Source organism: Jaculus jaculus, chromosome 8 (genome assembly GCF_020740685.1).
Source record: "Jaculus jaculus isolate mJacJac1 chromosome 8, mJacJac1.mat.Y.cur, whole genome shotgun sequence".
In the NCBI taxonomy this organism is placed as follows: domain Eukaryota; kingdom Metazoa; phylum Chordata; class Mammalia; order Rodentia; family Dipodidae; genus Jaculus; species Jaculus jaculus.
In genome coordinates, this window is record NC_059109.1 from 101,512,098 (window position 1) to 101,529,406 (window position 17,309).

General features: G+C 42.2%; 1 protein-coding gene across 1 annotated transcript in view; it reads left to right on the plus strand.

The window, feature by feature from the left end:
- Window positions 1-17,309, plus strand: part of Slc24a3 (solute carrier family 24 member 3) — a 558,530-nt gene that overhangs the window by 397,657 nt on the left and 143,564 nt on the right. The gene's annotated exons all lie outside the window — the stretch shown is intronic.

Sequence of the window (17,309 nt, forward strand, 5' to 3'; positions counted from 1 at the left end):
CTGAATGGTGCAAGTCACAAATTTGAAAGTGTCATCCTCTGATAGTCACTGATCTGAACCAGGATGACCTAAAACAATTTGAGGTGTGATTTTGCTTCAGAGGAAATGAAATAAGTAAGAGAGAAAGAGAGGCTTGGAAAGAGACAGAAATTTTCTGCTAAAAACAATTTACAGTGGTCACACTTCAAGGGTGTAGCTTTTCTTCCAGAGATGGTCTGTTGGGTCTCCTGTTTGTTTTAACTGTTTGGGGGTCCAGAGAAGCCTTGCAGGACCATAGTTAACCTAAGGAGACGATTTCACTGCCAGAAGATGTCCTGGGGACTGGTGTCCTCTATGAATGCTGATATCTCATGGAAAGTCTGGGGGACCAGTTCAGAAGTCACCAGTGAGACTGCCAGGAAACCAAGATCACGATATGTTGGGCTGGAGAGGTGGCTTAGCAGTTAAGGTGCTTGCCTGCAAAACTAAAGGACCCAGGTTCGACTCTCCAGCACCCACATAAGCCAGATGCAAAGGGGCACACACATCTGGAGTTCATTTGCAGTGGCTGGAAGCCCTGGCACACCCATTCTCTTTCTCTCCCTCTCTCTCTCTCTCTCTCTCTCTCTTTCTCTCTCTCCCTCTCTCTCTCTTGCTCTCAAATAAATAAATAAAAATGAAATATTTAAAAAATCACGATACGTAACAGCAGGCCTGAACACTTGTGGGACATGCAGTTTCCTGCCAGCTTTGATGTTCTATTTTCCTCAAAATTTTCAGCAGAAATAGTGAAAACCTGTATTCTCTTCCCAAACATCCAACACTTGGTGTCTTCTGGAAAAAACTGTTTCAACAATCCAGAGGTGGCCAGTGTCTTCAACAGTCTCAGGAGTACCCAGGCAGACACTTGATTATTGTACTCCTCAGCCTAATTTTTTTTGACTGCCTTCTCCATTGTGTTCTGTATATCTGGACTGCCTGGTGTGTTTGTTCCTTCCAAATGGCAAGTAGAGGAGCACCATGATCTTGTCAGAAATTAACTTCAGACCACTGAGGTGGACAGAGTCATGATGCTTGAAGTCAGCCCAGCTGACTACACTGAGCCTCCTCTGTTCTCTCACTGATCTGCTGTACTAAATGTGATAAACCCACACTATGGTACTCTTGAGTTCCCCTACATAGGTGATTAGTGACAAAGAATGAGCCCTGTGCCTGCCTTCGGTGCCATCGCTTTCCCCTGCCTCTGTTCTGCCTGGCACCTCCTCGTTGCCTTCCAGAGATGAACAGTCACACCAGCGGAGGCTGTTGCTGTTAGCACTTTCTTAATTAGCATTGTTGCTATTAGGCGCGTGATTATTAGCCCGGCCGTTATTAGTGTTGTCATTAGTTCATTAGTCATTTGTACCTGGAGTTTGATTCAGAAGCAAGCCCAGAGGGGGAGAGATAATGTAAAGAAATGAAACAAATAAGTGGATGGTGTCTATTCAGAGTGGCATACAACTAATTGCTGGTAGAACGGCTGGGCTGCCGGTGTGGTGCACAACCCACCAGCAGTACCCTTCATCACCAGCGTGGCCAGAGCACTTGCAGCAAAGCCATATGACTGCTGAACTTCAGCATGAGCTGCTGTCTGTCCCTCTGTCACATCCACTGGTGTCTCACAGCCCCGTACGACTGGAAGGAAGGAAGAACCAGGACGGCTATTGGAAGCAGTCACGCAGGGTGATCCAGCACACGGCCCTCGCTTCTAACGTTCACTGTCCTGTGCCCACTGGGAGATGCCCAAGGTCATCCGCTTCTCTTTTGCAGGGTTTTGTAGATTCCTCCAAGTCTTTTCAGAGGACACTGAATGGTATTTTGGAAGGGACAGTGGCCGGGGAATCAGATTGGCCTGGGATTGAATCATAACTCTACCATTTGCCGAGGGACTTTGGAGAAGTTATTTCAGCTCTTTAGGCCTGGTGGTTCCCATCTCTAGAGTGGGTATGAGCATATCTAGTTCCTACTGTTGCCAGGGAAATGAGACCTGGTGTGTTTGGTATTAATAACAGTACCAGGTCTGCAAGGAAAGTCAAAGTAACTCAGAAAACATTATCAACTCCCAGGATACCCATACCTGGGGTCCTCATCACACAATTCCACCCTAGATCACTGGGAAAATTTAACACTTCAATGATGAGAAGACGAACAGAGGTGTTTGAGGTTCCCATTGGAGACACATGGGAGCATAGAGAGGACCAGGCAGAAGGTTTTGTAAATGAGAATCAAAATGAGATATTGATAGAAGGCTATCTCAGAGGGTTAGTGCTCAGTTCTGGGTTGTCTGATCAGTAGGTGGAAAAGAACGATCAGCAAGAAATGAAAGTCGCCCAGCCTCTCCCACGGGGAAGCCATCCTGGGCAGCAGAACTGGTGCAATGGAATGTTACAGCAAAGGATAGGGGTTGGGAAGTGAGTAATAAATGCAGCCATGGTTCTCATTTGGCATGACTACTTACGTTGCTCCACACTACTGTTGGCTGGGAGCATTTCCCCGGGCCTCTGTCTAAGGCATTTTAGCATAAAGGGCAGTCCATGAGGAAGTCTGTCACCCAACTGAAATTAAAGTAATTAAGCTGTAAGATTTGAGCTCCTGTCTCAATTAGAGTTTTGATGAATTCAATGTAATTAAATGCCTGCTGTACTTGCAGTTTGCAAACATAGCCAGTGCTTTGGTGTTCGCCTGAGGTGCTTTGGGAGTTTTATAGGGCAGGAAGGAAATTGCTTCTTAGAAAGTGGCTTGGAGAATGGTTCTTGGCATCCCCACAAGACATTGACCAGGCTGTGGTCCTACCAGGTTTTCTTTAAGAACAAAGAGAGATAACTACACAGAGAAAATATCCAGTTCTTGACGAAACCTACTAATGTATTTGTGCATATCACATTGAAAGGACTTCATGCCAATTTTGTAAAATAATGTGCTTATGGATTTAAATCTGCCATTCAGAGCATGTTAGGCTTAAATACATAACCACAAACAGAGAGTAAACAGTTTAACTGCATCCCAGATTAGGACTTTCGTCTTCTGGTTATTACGGGCTGGCAGATGGCTCCGGTTTATTATAAAGAGCTCCCACTTTGCCTCCTGGCATCCTCGTTGTGTCCCTGACGCTCTTTGGCAAGGCCCGTCTAATCTTGGCAGGGTTTGCCTTTCTTCAAATAGCACCCCATCTGAGCTGGCTTGTTTATATAAAACAGAGCAGCACCCCAGAGGTTGCATATGCAAGTTGAAACTCGCTATCCTTTGGATATCCCAGAGGAGACTCCAGGCTAGGAGTCAAGTGCAAGTAGTTATTTGAACCCTAGGGGATGCCAGCAAGACATTGAGGAAGTGAGACAGGGAAGAAAAAGTTGCCAGGTGGGATGTTAGCAAGCAAGTTATCACTGTGGGCACCTGAGCTTTGACTCACCTCTGGGAACTGGGAACCAGTATGGCATGTGGGTACCTAGGGGAAACAGAGCTGGGTATGTATCCATTCACCAGCTTTTACCTTCTGTTGGAGAAGCACTCTTAGTAAGGGACCTGAAGTCTGCAACATTCCAGCTTGTTGGATGGGCAGAGTCAGAGTGAACTTTGGGGTCCAGAGATAACTCCAGGCCTGTGCAATACAGGACTTCAAAATAAGTCACTTATTAGTTCATCTGTCACTGCAGGAAACCCAATTGTCAGTACCAGGTGAAGTCTCAAGAAGTTGCACACAAGGGATCAGTGGTGGTACAATGCTGGCCTGGCATGTGTGAGGCCATGGAATCCTATCCCAGTACCTAAAACTAACTAAACAAAAAGAATGTAGTCATGTAAAAGGTTATTTGTAGATTATCTTCCATATGCCAAAAGTGGCTGGTACAACTTTCAAGTACATTAGTTTAGTATGAAGTTTAGTTTAGTTTAGTACAACTTTCAAGTAGATTAGTTTAGTATGAAGTTTAGTTTAGTTTAGTATGAAGGGGCTATGATTATGGATTCTTGAAACATAATTTGAAATTTTACATGAAAAGTAAACCAAAGGGGCTGAGGAAATGGTTCATGGGGTGAAAGCATTGGCCATACAAGAATGAGGGTCTGATTCTCCCTGAGTCAGTCTCCAGAGTTCACAGAAGCATCTGGGTCTGGCCACACATACACAGAAGCCCAGTCCTGTGAGAATCACTGGGACTGACCCAAAGAGGGGAAGTGTCAGGTTCAGTGAGAGACTCCTTCTCAAAGAAATAAAGTAGAAGAGCAATACAGGAGGATGTTCAACACTCTCCTCTGGCCTCCCCACACATATACACAGGACATACACATCTGCACACCCAAGTGCATTACATGGCACATGTACATTCCACATCACACATAGTACACACACGCTCATATGTGCGCACACACACACACACACACACATACATGCATGCTTGTGACTATGTGTCACAAAATAAAAAGTAAGAAAGAAAACTTTTAGAATTAGGATTGACCAAGGTATACTGTTCATGAAGTGCCACTTTTACTTGTGTATTATAAAAACGTGATATGAAAAGATTCTTTGTCCTGATAATCAGCACCAGGGTGGAGGAGACAGACCTTGAGGATATTCAACACCTACCAAAGCAGAGATCCAGAGGCTCCTAAGAGTTCATCACTGAAGTAGACTTAAAACTCAACCACTACAGCTCAGGGAATTTTGCAGAAGAGGGGGCAGAATGATTGTGAGAGCCACAGGTTGAGGCATCATGACCAGAGGCATTCCCTCCCCCCAAAAAATAACTGACTGCTGCTCCCACAACACATAAACTACAATCCCATGGGGGAATGCCTGCAACCCCACTGAGAAGCATCCCCAATGGAATGGGGGCAGGGATAAAGGAAAAGAGGGCATCAACACATGATGTATTCATACAAAATATGTTGTTAATTTTTAAAAAAAGATTCTTTGTAATATATAACTGTATATCATTTCCCATGTGTCTTTATTACCTAGACTATGCTCTATAAATAATTACATTTTAAAGGAAAACAGAGATATACAACCCAAATGATAATCACTGGGAGAAAAATCACAAATGAATAAACAGTGACTCACATAATTAATACTGCCTGAGGTAACAGAATTGTTAAATAGTAAAACTTCAAGTTAAAAATCCACATTGAAAACCATCATAGAATGAGAAAAATAATAGCTATAATTTATTAAGCTTATCCATGTGCAGGCAACACACTCAGTGATGCTTATGAATATTTGTAGAAATGAGCCTGCTGAGTTGTAAGATAGTATTATCCTTAGTGAGAGGCAAAGTAACGGCACTGGAAATGTGGGGACAGGGGTCTACCAAGTGCACAAGACTAAAATTGACAATCTGCTTGGCTGCACAGTTCAGATTTTCCATATGGGGAAGATAGCAGTGACCCAAAAGAGATGGCAGAAGCCCTCAGCCCAACAAAGGCACATCTAGAAGCTTCTATTCTAATCAGATGGCATCCTCTACAAGCTAGGCTTTTACTTTTCCCAATGAAGTAGATGATTTTGGTGATGAAAGTGTGAGTGACCCACAAAACACCCCAGATTACCCTATAGACATGAATTCCAGGTTCTTGTTGCCAAGACAACATACCACCTATCATATTCCAGTTCTGAGAAGTAACTCAAAGTCCTCCAGAGGCTGGGGGCTGAGGAAGATGAGGCTGAAAATCACAAAACCACATACCACCAATCCCAAGCCTTAAAGTAGGGATTGAAATCCTGCCAGCTACGAGGAGGGGGGGAGATGAAAAGGCAAGGGGGAGCTGCCGTGGTTGATGGCGAACCTAAGGGGCAGGGTAGGAGAAACCCTGTACAGGAGGACAATGCTCTGATGTTTGGTTCTGTGAGAGAGAAGAAAGCAGCATGCTTGGGGCAGGCTTGAACCCATGTCAGGGTCATGAAGCAGTCACTGGATTCTGTCACCCAGTGAAACAGAAGCTCTCCCAGTCAGAACACAGATCATAGCCTTAGCCACCAGATCAGCTGGATCAGAAGAGAGGCTGACCCTGCAGCAGTCCCATCTGTTGGCTCAGTTCCACTCAGATTCTTAGCCTATCAGTGGCCCTGGGTGACAGGCAGCCCTTCACATGAATATAACCCCTGTGGTGCCCGAATCCTACAACCTCCTGCGTCCTTGAAGCATTCCCACTGGGGTAGTTTCTTTGCTCAGAGTACTACCATCACCCTCCCTCAAGACCAAGTATGAGCAGGGACCCACATCTGATGCTGTCTTTCCCAAGCCCAGAGTTGCACTCCTGTTACCTCCTAGTTCTTCCTGCTCCATTTGGACTGCCTCTACATCCTCACTCTGATTACTGCGTTAACTTTGACTTCAGCCCACAGAAGTTGCTTCTGGCTTGTCCTGCCTCTGCACTGTCTCCTGAAATCAGATCCCAGCTTCCTATTCACATCTGGAAGAGTTCTAAGACTTTCATCTTCAGCTAACAAAAACCCCAAGCCTAACTGCATCTTAAATATTGGTGCCTTTAAAAAATACACTGGAGGCCAGGCATGGTTATATATAGAGAGAAAGTGAACATCAGGAGCGGTTTGTTCAGGACTCTAGCTCCATTGTCTTGATTCTCTTGTCTCTAATCTCCCCTGTCCCCTTCCTGAGACTAGTTTTCCCTCATGATAACAACAGAAATGGCTACAGAAATTTCAGACCTTATAGACACATATCTCATTGGCCAAGAAAGAGAAGATATTCTTGCCTATACCACCCTCAACATCATCAGCGAAAACAAAAATCTATGGTTCAGCCTATTCCTATCTGGCCAACTATTCTGACTACAGTGACCCAATTACTTTAGGTTATCAAGAACCTCCCATCTATACCTTTCTTCTCTCAGAGGTAAGAATCTGGTCAGTTCCAACTAAGATTCTTAGCTTTGCTCCCTGTTATGCAATGCAGAGATAAGTGATGAAAGGGGCAAGCTTGTGAGGTACCATGGGCTCTTGATGGCTTTAATTCCCAGGCTGGTATCACTCAGATCTACCATAGGACACATGCTGGTATTTATGAGCAAGTAACCCAGTAGGCTTATTGTGTGGAAAAGGAAGGTATATTCATTACTTTTGTGTCACTATGACTAAATACCTGATAGAAAATTTTAAATGGAGAAAAGATTTATTTTTGACTCAGGGTTTTAAAGTCTATGGCCTGTTAGCCCCAAACACTTGGACAGAATAATAATGGTGGTAAAAGCACATAGTGGAAGCTGGTCAGCCCTCACTTTTCAGCAAACAAGAAGCAAGAGAATGAGAAAGCAATGGGCCAGTGATAATACATTGACCTATCCAGTGTCCTATATCCTCTACCTGGAGCTCATCTCCTAATGTTTCTAGAAACTTCCAAAAGAGCAAAACCAGCTGAGGACCAAGTAGTCAAAACATGAACAGTTCATATTCAAACCATAATGACATTTGTTTCTTTAAAAAAAAAGAACTAGATACATGTAAAGACTTCTGGTTAAGATGGCGGCATAGGTGCCACGCCAAAGCAGCCCGGGGGGGGGAAAGACCAAAAAAACTCAGCAAAATACACACTTTTACTAAAAAGTGAGGTGTATAGGAAATTGAAATGGCAGTGGAGAAGTAGGAGAGATCCAGAGCATCCAGAGCCCGCACAGGCCAGATAAAGCAGCCCCGGCAAGTCCACCGACCACGGAGGCGGCAGCGCAGCAGAAAGCCACCAGGCTCAGCTTGAGCCGCAGGAAAATCCAGGTGGGGGGAGTTTCCACTCACACTGGACCTCTCAGCAAACTCTAGAAACCTGAAGGGACAGCGGCAGTGAACAACGGAGGAGCAGATCACAAGGTAGAAGAACACGTGGAGCAGCGAGAGAACTAGAGCAGCTGCAGCTCCCTCCCCACCCCCACTGCCTGTGCCCAGCTCCAGCGAACAGAGCAGCAGTCCCCGGACCCGGCCACGCCAACCTGAGCCGACAGCGGGACTCAAGCAGCAGTAGAGTCTGGCAGCAACATCAGTGGCTTCGTCAACGGCAACAGTGGCTGCAGCAGCAGCGGATCCAGTAGTGGCAGCTTCAGTGGCAGTAGCGGTGGCTACAGCAGGGGCAGCTTCAAAGCCGTCAGTGGTGGATCCAGCAGTAGCAGCTTCAGCATCAGTGGTGACAGATCCAGCAGAGGCAGCTTCAGAAGCAGCAGCAGTGGATCCAGCAGTAGCAGCTTCAGCAGCAGTAGGGACAGACCCAGCAGCGGTAGCTTTAGCAACAGCAGTGACAGATCCAGCAGTGGCAGCTTCAAAAGCAGCAGTAGCAGTTCCAGCAGTGGGGATGCCAATCTGCAGGGCCACAGTTGCCAGGCTTGGTTTGCCATGCAGGAAAAGCCAGTGCCCAGCTCCAGAAATCAGAACAACAGCCCAATGGCCCAACCAGCAACTTGACTGAGACCAAAATCATCCAAGGTAACTGGGATCGCACCAGGGAAGGGTCTCACTTTGTCACAAGCTGACTTAGATCCCTCAACAGACCAGAAATCTTAACCTCTTTGTTGATAGAGGATGTGGTTTTTACAATAAGAACTCTTGCATAAATACTCCGTGCTGTTTTTGATTGAATGTGTACAGTGTTTAGTTAAATTTTAGAATCTACCTGTATTTTATTCCTCTCAGCCTACTTGAATACTCCCATAGCAGGGAAACTCAGCCACTAGGAACACCTTTGTAGATATTCTGAGAGTCTTAAGAGCCACACCTAACACCATAAGCTCCTGCCCTGAACATATACAACATCAATCAATTGATACAGCTAAGAATACCAAGCTAGCTAGAAAATCCAAGCATTAACTTAATCCAAGATGCAAAAATATACACATTATAACACAAGAAACACTAAAAAGCAAGACAATATAAATCCACCTAAAAGCATTAATGCATCAGAAATGACTTCCAGTGAGAACAAGTTAGAGGAAATGCCTGAGAAATATTTCAAAAGAATGATTATAAATATGTTCAAAGAAGTCAAAGAACAAATCAAAGGAATCAAAGAAGAAATCAAAGGATTCAAAGAGGAAATCAAAGAAGATGTAGAACACCACTTTAATGAAATAAAGAAAGCATTAAAAGACATAAATAAGAAAATAGAAATAATAAAGAAAAAACAGGCAGAATTACTAGCAATAAAGAACACAGTTAATGAAATAAAAAACTCTGTAGAAAATCTCACCAGTAGAATGGATAGAGAGGGCAGAATATCTAAGCTAGAAGACCAGGTGGCTTATCTAATACAGTCCAACAAAGAGAAAGACAAACTTATAGAAAAGTATGAGTGGGAATTTTAAGATATTCAGGACACTATGAAAAGATCAAATATAAGAATTCAGGGCATAGTAGAAGAAGAATAAATCCACTCTAAAGGCATAGTAGATGTCTTCAACAAAATCATAGAAGAAAACTTCCCCCAAATTGGGAAAGAGGTAGGAATGCAGATATAGGAAGCCTTTAGAACCCCAGCCAGACAAAAGCTGGAAAGAACCTCTCCTTGCCATACTATAATCAAACTACCAAACACACAAACCAAACAAAAAATATTGAAAGCAGTTAGAGAGAAAAATCAAGTTAACTACAAAGGCAAGCCCATCAGGATTACAGCAGATTATTCAACACAAACTTTAAAAGCCAGAAGGGCTTGGAGTGATATATTCCAAGTTCTGAAAGATAACAACTGTCAACCAAGGTTACTTTATCCTGCAAAGCTATCCATTCAAATAAATAGACGGAGAAATAAGGACATTCCATGACAAAAGCAGGTTAAAGGAGTATTTGAAGACAAAACCAGCTCTACAGAAAATACTTGATAGAGTCCTCCATGCTGAAGAATAGAAAAAGCACACATCTAAGAAACCTGGAAAGAACAAACAATACTCAAATACTAGTTAACACAAGAGACCAAAGGTAGAACCAGAACCACAAAAAAAAAAAAAAAATGGCAAACATAAATATACAACTTTCAATAATATTGCTTAATATGAATGCCCTCAATGCCCCAACCAAAAGACACAGGTTTGCAGACTGGATTAAAAATCAGGACCCTACAATTTGTTGTCTCCAAGAAACTCACCTTTCTACAAAGGATAGACATTATCTTAGGGTGAAAGGTTGAAAAACAGTGTTTCAAGCAAATGGACCTAGAAAAAAAGCAGGGGTTGCTGTCCTATTATCTGACAAGGTAGACTTCAGTCCAACGTTAGTCAAGAAAGATAAGGAAGGTCACTTCATATTGATTAAGGGCACACTCCAACAGGAGGACATTACAATCCTAAACACATATGCACCTAACATGGGGGCTCCCAAATTCATCAAACAAACACTTTTAGAACTAAGGTCACAGATAACACCAAACACAGTGGTGGTGGGTGACTTTAACACCCCACTCTCATCAATTGACAGGTCATCCCAGTAAAAAATAAACAGAGAGGCATCTGGACTAAATGAGCTCATAGAAGGAATGGACCTAATAGATATATACAGGACATTTCAGCAAAATCTTGCAGAATATACATTCTTATCAGCAGCACATGGAATATCCTCTAAAATAGAACATATATTAGGACACAAAGCAAATCTTAACAAATACAGGAAAATTGAAATAATTCCTTGCATCCTATCTGACCACAGTGAAATTAAGCTACAAATCAGTAGCAAGAAATGCTATAGAGCATACACAAAATCATGGAAACTAAACAATACACTACTAAATGATGAATGGGTCAACGAAGAAATCAAGAAGGCAATCAAAAAAATTATAGAGTCAAACAATAATGAGAACACAACATACCAAAATCTCTGGGACACAATGAAGGCAGTTCTAAGAGGTAAATTTATAGCCTTAAGTGCCTATATTAAGAAATTAGAAAGGTCGCAAGTAAATGACCTAATGCTTCACCTTAAAGCCTTGGAAAAAGAAGAACAAGGCAAACCCAAAATCAGTAGACGGGAAGAAATAATAAAGATTAAGGCAGAAATTAATGAAATAGGAAAAAAAAGAACAATCCAAAGAACTAATGAAACAAAGAGTTGGTTCTTTGAAAGGATAAACAAGATTGATAAACCCTTAGCAAATCTGACCAAAAGAAAGAGAGGAGAGACACAAATTAATAAAATCAGAGATGAACAAGGTAACATCACAACAGATTCCAGAGAAATTCAATAAATCATAGGGACATACTATAAAAGCATATACCCCACAAAGTATGAAAATCTGAAAGAAATGGATGATTTCCTTGATTCATATGACCTACCTAAATTAAATCAAAATGAGATTAATCACTTAAATAGACCTATAATAAGCATGAAGATCCGAACAGTTATCAATAATCTCCCAACTAAAAAAAAGCCCAGGACCAGATGGATTCACTGGTGAATTTTACCAGACCTTCAAGGAAGAGCTAACACCATTGCTTTTTAAGCTTTTCCAGGAAATAGAAAAAGAAGGAATTCTACCAAACTCCTTCTATGAAGCCAGCAACACCCTGATACCAAAACCAGGCAACGATAGAACAAAAAAAAGAAAATTACAGACCAATCTCCCTCATGAAGATAGATGTAAAAATTCTCAACAAAATATTGGCAAACAGAATACAAGAATATATCAAAAAGATCATTCAACCTGACCAAGTAGGCTTTATCCCAGTGATGCAGGGATGGTTCAATATATGCAAATCTATAAATGTAATACCTTATATAAATGGGTTGAAGGACAAAAATCACATGATCATCTCATTAGACACAGAGAAAGCATTTCACAAAATCCAATATCCCTTCATGATAAAAGTCCTACAGAGACTAGGAATAGAAGGAACATATCTCAATATAATAAAAGCTATTTATGACAAACCTACAGCCAACATATTATAAAAAGGGGGATAAACTGGAAGGTTTTCCACTAAAATCCGGAACAAGACAAGGGTGTCCACTGGCCCCCCTTTTATTTAATATAGTTTAGGAAGTGTTAGCCATAGCAATAAGGCAAGAGACACACATAAAAGGGATACAAATTGGAAAGGAAGAGATCAAGTTATCATTATTTGCAGATGACATGATTTTATACATAAAGGACCCTAAAGACTCTACTAGCAAACTGTTACAGCTGATAAAAACCTTCAGCCATTTAGCAGGATACAAAATAAATACACAGAAATCAGTAGCCTTCATATATGCTAACAACAAACACATGGAGGATGAAGTCAGACAATCACTCCCATTCACAATTGCATCAAAAAAAAAAAAAAGGTACCTTGGAATAAACCTAACCAAGGAAGTAAAGAATCTCTATAATGAGAACTTTAAAACACTCAAGCGAGAAATTGCAGAAGACACTAGAAAGTGGAAAAAACATCCCTTGTTCCTGGATTGGAAGAATCAATATTGTGGAAATGGCAATCTTACCAAAAGCAATACACATTTAATGCAATCCCTATCAAACTTCCAAAGGCATTTTTCATTGAAAAACAATCCAAAAATTCATTTGGAATCACAAAAAAATCGAATATCTAAAATAATACTGAACAACAAATATAAGGCTGGTGGTATCACCATACCTGATTTTAACCTATACTACAGAGCCATAGTAACAACAGTGTGGTACTGGAACAAAAACAGACATGTAGATCAGTGGAACAGAATGGAGGACTCAGATGTAAGTCCAGGTAGCTATAGCCACCTGATATTTGATAAAAATGCCAAAAACACTTATTGGAAAAAAGACAGCCTCTTCAGCAAATGGTGTTGGGAAAACTGGATATATATCTGTAGAAGGATGAAAATAGATTCTTCTCTCTTTCCATGCACAAGAATTAAGTCCAAATGGATTAAAGACCTTAACATCAGACCTAAAACTCTGAAACTGCTAGAGGAAAAAGTAGGGGAAACCCTTCAACATATTAGTCTTGGCAAAGACTTTCTGAATACAACACCAATTGCTCAGGCAATAAAACCACAGATTAACCACTGGAACCTCATGAAATTACAAAGCTTTTGCATTACAAAGGGCATAGTGAAAAAAGCAAAGAGGCAACCTGCAGAATGGGAAAAAATCTTCGCCAGCTATATTCTGCTAGAGGATTAATATCTAGGATATACAAAGAACTCAAAAAGTGAAATAATAAGGAATCAAACATGCCAATCAAAAACTGTGCTATGGAGCTAAATAGAGAGTTCTCAAAGGAAGAAATATGAATGGCATATAAACATCTAAAAAAATGTTCTACGTCACTAGTCATCAGGGAAATGCAGATTAAAACTACTTTGAGATTCCATCTCACTCCTGTCAGATTGGCTACCATCATGAAAACAAATGATCATAAATGTTGGCGGGGATGTGGAAAAAGAGGAACCCTTCTACACTGCTGGTGGGAATGCAATCTGGTCCAGCCATTGTGGAAATCAGTGTGGAGGTTCCTAAAACAGCTAAAGATTGATCTACCATATGACCCAGCTATAGCACTCCTAGGCATATATCCTAAGGACTCGTCTCATTTCCTTAGAAGTATGTGCTCAACCATGTTTACTGCTGCTCAATTTATAATAGCTGGGAAATGGAACCAGCCTAGATGTCCCTCAACTGATGAGTGGATAATGAAAATGTCTCACATTTATACAATGGAGTTCTACTCAGCTGTAAAGAAAAATGAAGTTATGAAATTTGCAGAAAAATGGATGGATCTGGAAAGGATTATATTAAGTGAGGTAACCCAGGCCCAGAAAGCCAAGCGCCACATGTTCTCCTTCATATGTGGATCCTAGCTACAGATGATTGGGCTTCTGCGTGATAAGGAAAATACTTAGAAGCAGAGGCCAGTAAGTTAAAAAGAAGATATAAAGGGAAGATAAAGGAAGGGAGATGGGTACTTAATAGGTTGGTATTGTATATATGTAAGTACAATGATTGAGATGGGGAGGTAATATGATGGAGAATGGAATTTCAAAGGGGAAAGTGCGATTGGGGAGGGAGGGTATTACCATGGGATATTTTTTATAATCATGGAAAATGTTAATAAAAATTGTGAAAAGAAAAAAAATGAAAAATAAAAAGACAAAAAAGGAACTATCAAACTGCTTGTCACAGGGGTGAACCATGTTATTCTCATCAATACTATATGAGATTCTGCAAGCTTCTCATCATCACCACCACTCAGTGTTGTCAATTTTACTTGGTTTTGCTGCATTTTAACATTCTAGTCATTCTGGTGAGTACAAAGAGTGACTCTCTGTTTGCATTTTCTCGACATGTCATGACATGGGTTATCTTTTCACAAGCCTATATGTCATCTTCTTTCCTGAAAAGTCTGTTCAAATTTTTGTGCCCGTGTTAATTAGGGGCTTTGTCCTGTTCTTACTCTCTTGTCCAAGCAGTCTCTAAATCACTGCACTCAACCACTCCTCTGAGTCCTTCTGTCCAATTTACTTTAATTTCCAAATCAATAGAGAGTAGAGCCATTAGAGATGATTTAGAGTGGTCATTGCAATGTTTTGTTAGTGTGCTGCACTCATTTGAGCTTGCGGGGGAGGTACTCAGAAACCACGCTCTTCAATTGTGCAGAGAAAATGAAGGGGTCACTGCCCTTGTGCCCAGTAAACCCGAATGTAGCAATAACTGAGATCCAAGATTCATCACAGCAGAAATGTGACAAAGGAAGCTGGACTCCCTCGGTAGCTGGGGATAAGCATTCCTGTCACATAGGAATTAGATCTCATGCTGTTCCTGGAAAGTCAGTTTCAAGTCACTGCCTCCCTGCTTGGACAGACCATTCATGAGGCTGGCACAGACTGTAAGCACAGGAGTCTAGCAGCTTCCTGTTGTGTGGCCTCCCAAGAAGAGCAGGCACCTCCAAGGCCCAAAGTAGTTTCTTCCCAGGACACAGTGTTCTCCTATATGTCCCTGACAAGAACAGCCTAAGGAAGGAAGGGTTTGTTTTTGGCTCACTTTGAGAGTACAGTCCATCATGGCATGGAAGGCGTGGTGGCGGGAGCGGCAGGCAGCTGGTCATATCGTATGTATAGTCAGGAATCAGAGAGAGATGAACACTGGTGTTCAGCTGGCTTCCCTTTTTTGTTTCAGTCCAAGGCCCCAGCCCATGGGATAGTGCCCCTCACACTCAACGTGGGTCTTTCCCCCACAGCTAGACCTCTCTGGAAGCACCCTCACAGATATGCCCAAACGAGTGTTTGTGTGCTGATTCCAAGTGCACTCAAGTTGACAATGAGCATGAACCACACTGCCTTCCAACACAGACAAGTTCAATTCTAGAAAAATCTGCCATGTTGGTCTATGCCAAGAGAACTAAAGCCTGGTCACCCCTCAGTGGAAACACAGGAGGAAGGATAGAGTATGAATCACACTGCCAACCATGAGCAGCCAGGCCCTCCTCCCCACCCAAGTAGCTGAACCTGGAGGTGAAGGCAGAAGACATTGCTGCTACAGGTGCTGGTTTCATTCATTTAACAAGCTCATCTCATCTACAGTGCCGATCCTGTGCCAGGCGCTGTTCTTGAAGCATCCTATGTATTCACTAATTTGGGCCCTCAGATAACTCGCTGAGGAGGAAATTATTGGCAGAATAAACTAAGGCTCAGAGAGGTTAAGGAATGCGTCAATCACAGACTTAGTATGTCTGGAGGCATCGGAGCTGCAGGGCTCAGCCAGGACACAGTCACAGGAAGTTCTCTCTCAAAGCCCTGCAAAGTCCACACCTCAGCTTACTACCATACCCCAGCCATCCCTCCCACTCCTCCACAGCCCAACGCCTTTCTAACCCAGGAAACTCAAAGGAAGCATTAGCATGAGGGGCAGAAAGTGAGCTGAAGGTCATCAGTTACCTCTTTTTCCCTCTCTGGGATGTATGTGGTGCTAACTGAGGTTCCATGCTTCTGTGCACTTGGAAAATCTTGATTGGGCATATTACCCCTGAACTCACTGAAAGCTGCCAGGGGGACCCAGGTGCACCAGCATTTGGCACAAAGACACCTCACCTACTGCATGTCCTTATGCTTAGGCAAAATCCACACAAATATTAGCATGTCATGAGTGTGAGTGTGCATGCACATGCAGTGGGGCTATGAATGAAGGCTGCTTTTGACTTCTGTTCCCAGAACATATCCTGGTCTTGCCTCTTGTCCCTCCACATATTCAGTAAAGTGTGAGCTATGACAAAGCAGCCCAGATTTCATGATTTGGGTGCCAACAGCTCCAGTCAGAATGTCTGTGACAGGACCTATAGCCAGCACCTTAGGCCTGAGGCTACCCCACACTTGAAATAACAGGCCTGGTCCTGCACCATGTCCATGAAAGGTAATTTGTCTCATTGCTTTCTGGACATTTATGTTTTGTTTTGTTTTGTTTTTTGTTTTTGTTTTTGTGTTTTGGTTTTTCAAGGTAGGGTCTCACTCTGGCTCAGGCTGACCTGGAATTCACTATGGAGTCTCAGGGTGGCCTCGATCTCACAGCGATCCTCCTACCTCTGCCTCCCGAGTGCTGGGATTAAAGGTGTGCACCACCACACCCGGCTTTCTGGACATTTAAAGCAAGCATAATAATTTACTGTTGTGTACAGGGGAAATAATTATAAAGCTATTTTGTTTCTTTCTTTCCTTCCCTTCCTTTCCTTTTTCTTTCTTTTAAATATTTTATTTATTTAAAAAAGAAAGAAACAGATAGAGAGAAAGAGAATGGGCACACCAGGTCCTCTAGCCACTGCAAACAAACTGCAGACACATAGACACCTTGTGCATCTGATTTATATGGGTACTGGTGAATCGAACCTAGGTCCTTAGGCTTCACAAGCAATTGCTTTAACCACTAAACCATCTCTCCAACCCTTTTCCTTCCTTTCTTCCTTCCATTTCTCTCTCACACACACTCTTTTTCTTTCTCTCTCTCTTTCTTTATTTCTTGCTGTCTTCCTTTCTACTACAGATTGAATCCAGGGCCTTTCAAGTGCCATACCACTATGCTATATATTTCCAGCCCAGGAAGTTAAATTCTTTATTTCAACAGGTGTTAACTGATTCCTTACTACATACCAAACACTGTTCTAGGCACCAAAATAATGTCACCTAAAAGAATTACTTTCTAAAATTGGGCTGTAGAATATTAGCTACCCAATAAGAATGTCTGGTTGATAGGCACGTAGGGAAGTAGAAGGATGGATGGGTGGAGGCACAGGGAGAGAGATAATGAGATATCAGTGCAATGGGATAGCAATTGGAGGCCAATGCTATGACAAAATAAAGCAAGGTAAGGCTCACTGGGAATACATGTGATAAAAAGTAGTGCCTT